General features: G+C 40.6%; 1 pseudogene; it reads left to right on the top strand.

Moving 5' to 3' along the window:
* LOC114496973 lies at positions 1–5,306 on the top strand (annotated as a pseudogene).
* Positions 5,307–11,662: the final 6,356 nt, after the last annotated feature.

Below are 11,662 nucleotides of genomic sequence, written 5' to 3'. Positions count from 1 at the left end.
ATGACAGTGTGGGAACCAACCACAGCTGCTGCCACCACCACTGCCACTACCATTTCTGTGCTCCTGGTGTGGGAAAGGAGGCATAAGCCAGTGCTACCACCTCTGCAGGAGGGTTAGTGATGGGAGGGTGATTATGGATGTAGAAAAACTCAACATCCAGGAAGAAAGCTAAGATGGCAGCCTAGGTAAACACGGCTTGCTTCTTTGCACAGCCACATCAAAATTGCAACTGAATTACAGAACAACCATACCCAGAAACACCAGAAATCAAGCTGAATGAAAGTCCTATAACTATGGAATTAAAGAAGAAACAATATTGAGACTGGTAGGAGGGGTGGAAATGCAGAATGGGCTGGTCCCACACCCACATGTAGTGGATAAAAATTAGGAGGGATATCTCAGGAGCAAGCAGTCCCAGCCCTTCTAGACCCCCAGCCCAGGGTTCCAGTACCAGGAAGATAAGTCCCCATAACCTCTAGTGGTAAAAACCCATGGCTATTGAGGCTGTGGAAGACAGAAACTATTAGATTCCCAGGTTATTCCTCTTAAAGAGCCTGCACATTGACTTACTCAGACTCACTCCCTCTGAGCTCCAGCACTGGGGTAGCAGATTTAAAGGCACCAGAGGCAAACGGAGAGGAACTGAAATGTCCAGCAGGAGGGTGAGATCTGGAGGGGCAGCTTTCTCTTAGACAGGACTGCTGGCAGAAGCCATTATTCCTTTTCTGAGACCTCCCCCCACAGAACTGGCAGGTACCATATCTGAGACTCCATCAATCTGGTTCACACTGTTTGCCCCACCCTGGTGATTCCCTGAGGCCCCTCCCCACCCAGCTATCAAGCTCACCCAAGCTCTTTCCAATGGCTGCCCCATACTAATGGCTTGTCTTATCTTCTGCTTCAGATTTTCCTAAATCTTCTCAAACAAGCAGCATCTGCCATCAGCAAGCCCTGTACCTCTTGCTAAGTAGCCCTAGGCCTGCCGCTAGCAGCAGCCAGCTTTGGATCACAGCTTGGCCTTGCCTAGGCACCTCTAAGCCTAGCACCAGTAGCTGCCATCTGTAGATAGTTTTGTAGCTTATGCCAGATGGCCCTGGACAGAACACAGATGATGGCTAGCCTTGGCCTGCACCTCCCAGGAAGCCCCAGATCCTGTGCACCCAGTGGACAGCTGCAGACCATGTTGGAGCACCACCACTCAACCACTTCCACAGGCGATACACTCAAGGGACAAACAGTGGGCACCAGAACCCTGCTGAAGTAAGTTCTGCTCTGTGGAGTAGGTACCTGCACAGTTGATCCTCCACAGTGGTTGGAGGTTGGTGGTAGTGGTCACAGCCAGTCCTTGAAATTGATCGTCCTGGGTATATCCCTCCCACTGACTGGCCAACAACAATCAAGTCTCAACTACAAGATGAGGGTATACATAGACCACACAGTGGGTGCACCTGGAGTACTCAGTTTGGATGATAGGGGAGGCTGTGCCACTGGAACCTACAGTACACCTACTATATTAGGCCACTCTATCAAGCCTGGGATATGTAGCAGCTCCTAATACATAGAAACAAACACAGGGAGGCTGCCAAAATGAGGAGACAAAGACACATGGCCCAAATGGAAATAACAGAACAAAACTCCAGAAAAAGAACTAAACAAAATGGAGAAAAGCAAGCTACTAGATGTAGAGTTCAAAACACTGGTTATGAGGATGCTCCAAGAACTTAGGGGAACAGCTGATGCAGTTAGACAGAATTTCAACAGCACAAAAAAGGACATGGAAACCATAAAAAGGAACCAGGAAACCAAGGATACATTAACTGAAATGAAGAAAATTTACAGGGAATCAGCGATAGAGGGGATGAAGCTGAGAATCAAAGCAGCGATTTGGAATATAAGAAAACAAAAAACACCCAATCGGAACAGCAAGGAGAAAAAATAATCCAAAAAAATGAGGATAGCATAAGAAGCCTCTGGGACAACTTCAAATGTACCAACATTCACATCATGGGGGTGCTCAAGGAGAAGAGACAGAGAAAGAAATTGAAAACTTACTTGAAAAAATAATGACAGGAAACTTCCTTAACTTGGTGAAGAAAATAGACATATAAGGAGCACAAGGAGGCACAAGGAGTCCCAAATAAGATGGATGCAAAGAGGCCCACTTCAAGACACATCATAATTAAAATTACCAAAGGTTAAAAACAAAGAGAAAATCTTAAAAGCAGCAAGAGAAAAGAAGTCAGTTAACTATAAGGAAGTTTCCATAAAGCTGTCAGCTGACTTCTCAAAAGGAACTTTGCAGGCTAGAAGGGATTTGCAAGAAATATTCAAAGTAATGAAAAGCAATGATCTACAACCAAATTACTGTACCCAGAAAAACTATCACTTAGAATCAAAGGGCAAATAGAGATTCCCAATAAATAAAAAGCTACAGGAGTTCATCACCAAACCATTAATATATGAAAGGTTAAAGGAACTTATTTAAGAAAAAGGAGGTCAAAAATATGAACAATAAAATGACAATAAATACGTATCTATTAACAATGAAATCTACAATACAAAATAAGCAAACAAGCATCACAGAAACAAAATCATAGACACAGAGAATGTTTTGATGGTTGCCAGATGGAAGGGGGCTCAGGGGAATGGGCAAAAAAGGTGAAGGGATTAAAGCATACAAATAGGTAGTTGCAGAATAGTCATGGGGATGTGAACTACCACATAGGAAATGGAGTAGCCAAAAAACATGTAAGCATGACCCATAGATGTGAACAACGGTGTGGGGATTGCCTGAGGGGGGGGTCTGAGTGGAGGGGGGCATAGGGACAAAAATCAGGACAACTGTAATAGCATAGTCAGTAAAAATATGATTTAAAAAAGAAAAAATAAGAAAACCTCAACATCCACAGCATCACCCAATGGCTGCTGGATGTGAAAGTGTCCAAACCTGGTAAGAGTGTCCAGCTACAGGAAAATGAAATCAAAGGACTGTGCTTAAAATCCCGAGAGATCTCAGTTAGCCTATCATACTACAACTTGGAGCACCACTCAAAATAATGTGGTGATATTGATATCGGTGTGGCTAATATTATGATTTGGTTCAACTTTTGGGGTATAGTGAGTGGTTTCCCACCAGAAAGCAGCTACCTATTTCTTGGGAACTATATGAATGGGGGAAGTAGTCACTGGAGACTATCTGCCTTTTCCTGTCATATAATATCGAATATCTCAAGACCATGAATGCACCAGGATCAACAGAATTTACAGACTTTAATGTTATATCTTCTTTTACATTCATTATAAACTATGGAAAACTTTAACAGACTGCTTTAACTGTTTACTGGTAGCAGCCATCATGGCTGCTGAGAAAAATATTTTGCTCTCATGAAGGCTTGGATCTATGGAGCAGATTCAGAGAATTATGTGATCAACTGATACATCAGATCAAAGTTTCCTTTAGACCTTTTGTGGCCTGACCTCCATAATGATGTCTTAGGGTGGGGTGAAAATGACACAGAATGTCCTTCACATTTGGTGCAGATGTGGTGGCACGGTTTCCCCACAGGCGTGATTTAGATGGTGTATGTAAAGCCCACCAGGTGGTCAAAGATGGGTATGATTTTTTTGCAAAGAGGCCATTGGTCAATCTGTTTTCTGCACCCAACTATTGTGAAGAGTTGCACAATGCAGCTGCCATAATAAGTGCAGATGAAACACTAATGTGCTCTTTTTAGATTTTAAAGCCTGCAGAGGAAAAGAAGCCAAATGCCACAGGACCCATAACACCTCCAAGGGGTATGATCACAAAGCAAGCAAAGAAATGGATGTCATTTTGACATTGCCTAGTTGGGACTGGTAACATATAGTATATAACCTTCAGTTTTAAAACTCTAATGTATATTGGTCAGCTTGCTCAACTAGTGTGTTTGTGGGGTGTTCCCTTCCATTTTATGAGTTAATTAATAAGTGGCATTTGCTGGTTATAACAGCAAATGAAAGGCTTCACTCCCAAGAAAAAAATGTTTTGTTTTTTAATTCTCTCTTCCTTTTGCAAACAACTTTAATGGTGGTGTTAAGCTATACACTCGAGGACAGTTTATCCTGTCAAAAGGGTAAGTGTACAATTGACCTTAAAAAAAAAAAAAACTCATCACAATCCATGAATAATGCACATGCTCATTTCCTTTAGGATATAAAGAGAGCCCTGGGGTGCTCAATCTATACATATTATTGTCATTAAATGCAGTGTTGACACAGACCACTGTAAACATTTTTTTATTTTAAAAATTTGTTTCAAAGGGATTGCTTATTTCTCTCATTGTCTTGTCATGTACAAGCAGATTTTTATAGCTGTCAACATTAGGAGTAACTTCCAACTTCACCAGCATTACTGGTATAATGTATACTTAATTAAAGCACACTTTACTCTACTGTATACTTAAAATGATGATTAAAGACATTATTTTAAATGTTTGTCTCTCTTCTTAAGCCAAAGTTTCTGTTGAAATATATATTGACACATCCCCAAGTACAAGGTTGTATGGTTGTATACCCATGCTGCCTTCTTGGGAATTCAAAACCAAGTATTTTAGTTTGAATAGCAATTAGTTACAGTGAAGTTTAAGCTATTAATGATTAAAGTTAATAACATTTTGTACAGTTTCCATATAGTCTATTCATTAAGTAATCTTTTTACAGTTGCATCAGGCCTGAACCCGTCTATTCAGAAAGCTCCAAATTATAGAAACAACACTGTTCTATACAAGTGACTGATTATGCTTTCTCTGGCCTACATTCTTTATTCTGTGGTGAAGTTGAGGTTTATAAGTCAAAACAAAGGAACTAACTTACTATCCACCAGTTTATACGAAACTTACATTATCTATGACTTTCTAAAACTAAAATATGTTAAAAACAAATCTGTTCTAACAGATGACCATGTACAATACCATGTAATAAAAGTGAATTCAGGCTTATTAAATGATAAACTTATTTAATCTTCTCAGTGTCTATTTAGCACTACAATATACACTGGAGAACTGTTGATGGCATATTGAATAGGTTTTAATGAATAAATTGCTCTAGAAACAAACAAAAAACATAGCTTAAGTACATTACTAAATATCCATGGGCCTTGCTTCATGTACAGCTGGATGCAGGAGCTCTACTTTCAGGTTTCAGCTCTGCCCTTTGTTCTGGAATAGGCTTATTTTCTATGGCAGGTAAGATGGCTGCTAGCAATCACAGACATCCATGAGCTTGGCAACACCGCAAAGAGATTCTCTACTCTGGCAGAAGAGTCTCAGGAAGATCTGACTGGCCCAGCTGAATTCACAGATTGATCCCCAACAAATCATCATGGCTAGTAGGATTGGTCAGACCTATATTACAACCTCACCCTTGAGGCGGGGGTGAGGGGTGCTAACAAGAAAGTTTGCAGAAGGAAGGAGGTGGACAGGAAAGACGAGAACAGTGAACAGCTGTCCCTTCACAAATTACACTCCCCTGAAATCCCATTTAGTACACTGACTGGGCAACTGGATCCATCTGCAAAGAGTGCGCCATAGAACACTCCAATTTGACCATTTTAGTTTTCTACATAAAATCCTCAGAGCACTCACATTGCTTGCAGACCAAGCCCATGCTCCTTAGAAGGGCAAATAAGGTTCTCTACTATCTGCTCTCTGTCTACCTTTCAGCCCACCTCTCTCTACTTCCTTTCTTAACATTTAATCTAGCAAACACCACAGGCTAAAAAAGTCTCTCATTTATCTCACCCTTTTCCCCTAACCAGCTCCTAACCATGCTTCAAGACCCACGTCAAGCATCTCCCCCCCTTTCCTGGAAAGCTTCCTCACCACCACCACCTCACATGCATACACAGACAGTATTGCCCAAACCTGCCGTGACACCACACCAACTTGAATATTATGTCTGTGAGCTTCCTATTCTAGACTGCAGGTAGGAACTGTACCATAATCGTCTTTATGTAGCAAGTTCTAGCACAATCCTTGGCACACAGTGCATGCTCAGCCACGAACAGAAACTGTTCTGATAATCCAAATAAGTGATAAAGAACCAAATTAAGTTAATAGACACTGAGAGGAGAAACTAGATTAGTTGAAATTAACAAAACTTAATTGGATGGTATCTTCCCATATTCAGTTCTGTTGAGCTATGTATTGAATAGTTTACTGGGGGTTTCCTTTTTTATACTAAAATCACCCTCTAATTTATAACATAGTATAATTATGTAGAATAAATACATAATATACATACATAGGAAACTATCCACTCATGGGAGATGTAATTATTATTGGCTTACATACATTTAGTGCTTCCAGGAACTGAGCTAAGTGCTTTCTATGCATTGTTTCCTTTAATTCTCACAACAAATCTATGATATAAGCCTGCTTTATTGTCCCATGTTATAGGGGAGATCACTGAGGCTTAGAGAAGTTACACTATCTTTCCCAAGCTGTAGCTAGAATCCAAGATCCAAGCCCAGGGTTTTTCTAGCTCCAGAAGCCCATTGTCATAACCCCTATACTCTCTCTTTTGCCAGCTCTTCCTTAATAGTTACACAAAGAAGCAAAATGAAATCAAAAGGCTCTTCTCCAGGGGAGCCATTTCTTGTCAAGTGATTTTTTTTTCTTATGATGGTAATATGATCACAATATGGGGATATAATCAGGTGTTAAGTAAGGATATTACAAAAGTTTGGCTGCATAAATTCTTTCTCACACACTTAATTGCAGAAAATATGTCTGTGTTAGAGCACCCAAAAACACAAAGAGCACTTCTGCCTTAAAGTGTCTGAGATAAAAGAGAACACTTCTTAGAATTCTCTTTTCCTGCTTTTTGTCTCCTTTAGTTTTCCTGAGGCTGTGCCCCACTTACTGGATAAGTAAAAGATTAGATCCAATTAGTTTCATCCTCCCCCAGGCTAACCTCTGCTGTCTGGTTGGCCTCTTTGAGACACAGCTAGGTTTACAGAGGACTAAGCTCACAGGACAATTCTGATTTTCCCCCTTCCTTGCCAGGTGACTTTGGAGGTGTCTCTCGACCTCGCTGAGCCTCAGTTGCTTTAGCAAGGAATTGAATTAATCAGTGTGACAACACGTTATCAGCCAGAAAGTGTTAATGGTTATAAGAAAAACGGAAAAGCCGCTCACTTCCCAAGCTCCTACCTTGTGCCTGACACTGAGCAGCAAACTGTACAAGAATCTTCTCTTGTCTGGTCCCAAGTACCAGTGCTGTGCCTGACAGAGAACAGTTCAGCTTATCAGCCAGTTCAAGGCAGTGCCGAGAGCCGTTCTGTTTGTGGCCTGTCCCACATTTTGTGGTTCTTGTTCGGTGGTCACCCTAGCAAACTAGTGAATTCTCTGTCCTAGGTAGCAAATTGTTCTCCTTAAAACTCCCTGGAAATCTCTTCAGAGAAATGTGTGTTCTTTAGCTCCTAGTGGACTGAAAACAAAGAGACTGGAAGCTGACCAAGTGAAGCTTCTTCCTCTCATTCTACTTCCCTGAGATTTGTAAAGAGTGGCGCTACTGAGTTTCAGCTGGGAAAACTCCAAGAGGGCATGTAACATTCCTCAGAGTTCCCTGATGATAAGAATTACCTGAAGTACTTGTAAGAAAAAAACACATACACCCAAATTCCCAACTTATCCTACCCCCCACTTAATCTGAAGCTCCTCAGAAGAGGTCTTGAAGCAGTATTTTAGATTCTGATAGTGCAAACACCTCTTCATTTTGCACAGGAAGATTCTGAACCCAGACTGAGAGATAGTAGTTGTTGGGGATGAAGGGTGGACCTCACATTCTTACGAGAATTAGCAAGGGAAGCCTGAGTCAGTCCAATAGGACTGAATTTACAATAGGGAGGGGTGAGGTCTGTGGCCAGCTAGAAAGCCTTTTATTAAAAAGGCAGGCACCTCCTCTCAGCTCTAGCCAATTGCTGCCAAGCAGAATGTGGACCCATTTTTGCACATTAGCAAATTTTTAAGAGACAATAAATGTCAGGATTGTTCTAAGAAATTTCTCCATGTTTAAATGTTGACAAGTGATTCCAAAGAAAAAGTGGTTTGTTTTTTTGAACATTATATAAGCCCAATTTCTCTTGTCTCCCAGTGTCCAACCTTTCATTAAGACTTTGTAAACCGTGTTTTCCCCTTTTCCTTGCCTCGCTCATGCTTTAAGTTTTTTTTAATGTTTTTTTATTGCCTAATGAGCAAAGTCTGGCTCGTAGGGCCCTTGGTGGTCTGGTTCATACCACCTTTCCCACACCACCTGTCATTAAAGAACATGGATTCTAGAGCCAGACTGCCTCGGTTTGCATCCTGGATGAATTTGCACTTACTAATAATATTATTCTGGGCAAATTAGTATCTGCATATCAATTTCTTCACCTTCGAAATGGTGATAATGACAGTACCTACTTCTATAGGGTTGCTGTGAGTGCTAAGTTACTATAAGTAAAGTGCTTAGAATAGTGCTCGGCATGTAGCGCTATGTAAGTGTTGTGGTTGCTCCCAGAAGCTAGTCCCAAACATGTCTAATTCATACCCCCCAGAGCTACAGTTCCCCTTCCTGGAACACCAGCTGTTCATAGTCGCCTGGCAGGTGTCTTCATCCCTCAGGTCTTGCTGATCTGGCGAAGTTCCCCTGTCCCCTAGAACACTTGGGCCTTCAATCTACCCCATCACCACTTCCCACCCAGTATCGCAGGTATCAGGGATCTCCACTACATTGTGTACATCCTTGAAGTCAGAGAACTTGCTGTTTCACTTTTTAATATCTTACCGATTTGATTTTAGAGAGGAGAGACAGGGAGAAGAGAGAGAGGGAGAGAAACATCAATGTGTGGTTGCCTTTCCTGCACCCCCTACTGGGAACCTGGCCTGCAACCCCGGCATGTGCCCATGTGCCCTCACAAGAAATTGAACTGGCTACCCTTTGGTTTGCAGGCCTGCACTCAATCCACTGAGCCGCACCAACCAGGGCCTATTTCACTTCTGTGGTCTTGGGACCTAACATAGTTCGAGGTACACCATGGGCTTTCAATAAGTAGTGTTAAAGGAATGAATGTGCTAACTTAGATTTTCTTATCCGATTATAAACTTCTTGAGGATAAGCACTCCAATAGGCTACACCAGTGTCTTCTCTGTAGGACCTAGCAGAATTATCAATTAAGTACAGATAGTCCCCCACTTACCATGACACTACTTACAATTTTTCAACTTCATGATAATGAGAAAGCAATACTCATTCAGTACAAACCGTGCTTTGAATTTTGATCTTTTCCTGCGCCAGCAATGTGCAATACTCTCTTGTGATGCTGTGCAGTGGCGGCCAGTGCAGCTCCCATCAGCCGCAGGATTGTGAGGGGAAACAATGGAAACTCCACGCTGTACTATTAAATATGCCTTTTTGACCTTGTGGATTTATTCTGGTGTAACCCATCTAACTTGAGGAGCATTTGTAATTTGTGCTGTTTGCAAAGGATAGTGCTAGCTTCTGATCAAAGTGTTTACAGCATTTACCCCATTCCATTCCCTTATGCCATCCAGAGATCTCTACCCTTTGAACTCCCATAGCAATCCTCTGGGCCTCTCTTATGTTACTAAGCACTTTTTTTTGCTTCAGATTATATCTATTGATGTGCATGTCTCATTGCTTTACTAGACTATGAACTCTTTGAGGCCAGAGTATGTGTCTTTTTGTAGACCGCAAAATCACCAGCATAGTCTCTTGCCCATAGTAAGTATTCATTAAGTGTTTCTTGGTGCTCTTCATGAATACACATTTTCACAGTTTCATATATTTATCTAAGGACAATTGAAAGAAAAGAAGATTCAACTCAATCTGAGGGACACTGCATGGTGTTAAATCATTAGAGGTTTTTCATTTGAAGGAAACACTCATCACTGCTTGAAGCCTTTTACCACATATCAAAAAATAAATTTTAACCCAGATAGTTGAAAAGTGAGGAAACAATGGCTTCACAAAGTTTACAGTAAGGTATCTTAAAACATGATTTAGAAATGCTTCCAATTGACAATACAAAAACAGCTCTTCCCTAGAAATGACCATTTCTTTCTTTAGTTGGGAAATAATATGTGTAATATAGATTAGCTAATTTCATTATAGAAGTTTAATTTGCTGAGGGCTTTGGTTAATTGTAAAAAGGAGGAGGCAATGCTGTTTATGACACTGAGGTAAGGTGGGGAAAAAAGCGGTATTTTCCACATATTACACACCTACGACCGATGAGGGGACTTTTGTTCCCATTGTACCATTTCTACCAACTTCCAATAGCAGGTTTAATGTCATTTAAAGTGACAACTGAAGAACATTAGCACCAATTTGAAGTAGAAGCTGTCCAAGTAATTAATTGCACACATTTGCAATTAGCTCATGTTTCATGATTGGATTTTTCATTGCCATGTTAATTTTATATCACATTCAATCAGGAAAGAGTAACAACAATTAAAACTTGAAAAAAATAACAATAGCTTTGCATTAATTGCTGAGATTTTACTGAAACAAAACAACCCAAAGAAAGTATGCTATCACTTCATATCTTTAAGCACTATGATTCAGAATAGAGATTATAAACTCCTTTCTTAAAATACATGATATAAGCAACAGATGTTTCTCTGATGCCCTAAAATTTCCCTGTTGCCATCACCTGGGTTTTAGTAATAGACACTATCCTGAGCACCTATCGTACACCAGGTAGTTTACATTGATAGATATTGCTAAATCATTCATTTAGTCAACAAATATTAATTCAACACATACTGCTTGCTGAGAAGTGTGCTAAGTACTGGGCTATAATTATGAAGGAGACATTAGTTCTTACCTTGAGGACATTGCAATCTTGTAGGAGAGGCAACAACTCTGCAAGCTGGGTAATTTTATCTCAGTTTTACAGATGAGGAAAATGGGACGGGGAGGGACTACTACTGGCTAATCCCCATGCTCTTTCCTCTGAGCCACTCTGCTTCTCTCCCGTTTTGTAGTTTAACACACTCACCTTTGCAGGAGGGTTTTTAATCCAGTAATTGTGGTAAAAAATTGAAAATCCTCACTTTGGTGGGAAGGTAAAAAAAAATTACTGTTTAACACTAACTGCCCTCAATCATTTGGTAATATAAGAAACAAATATTATGTACAAGTTATGTTTTGGATTGGGGACTGGCTTACAAGAAATACATGCCTAAACAAAGCCTAAAAAACCACATTTCTCACAGATGTGAAAAAACAAACGTAATTGCAAGGTGAAGGGCTCATGGGCTTGTTACTCACAAGATATGCAGAAACTTGTAGCTTTTCATTACTAGCTGGATTATTTCTCTCCAATTTCCAAATTTTCCCTGATTGCATGTAGTCATGACAAGGATGGGAGACAGATGGCAGGGGAGCCATAGAGGTTATGGTTTGAGAAGTATGCAAAAATCCTGTGGACTAAAGTATGTTAGGTTTTGCCTCAGTAAGCATTTTTGCTTTCTTTGACTATATCTACAGGAGATTGTTGCAGTTAATTATCAAGGAATCGTTCCAACTAAAAGATGATTGTTCTGCTGATGCCTTTTCTTTCTTTTGCTCTTTTCTTCCATCTCTTCCATCTGACATAATTTAGCCAGACCCCTCAGAA

Source organism: Phyllostomus discolor, chromosome 5 (genome assembly GCF_004126475.2).
Source record: "Phyllostomus discolor isolate MPI-MPIP mPhyDis1 chromosome 5, mPhyDis1.pri.v3, whole genome shotgun sequence".
Taxonomy (NCBI): domain Eukaryota; kingdom Metazoa; phylum Chordata; class Mammalia; order Chiroptera; family Phyllostomidae; genus Phyllostomus; species Phyllostomus discolor.
The sequence above is the reverse complement of the archived record's forward strand: the minus strand, read 5'-3'. Positions and strand labels throughout refer to the sequence as shown.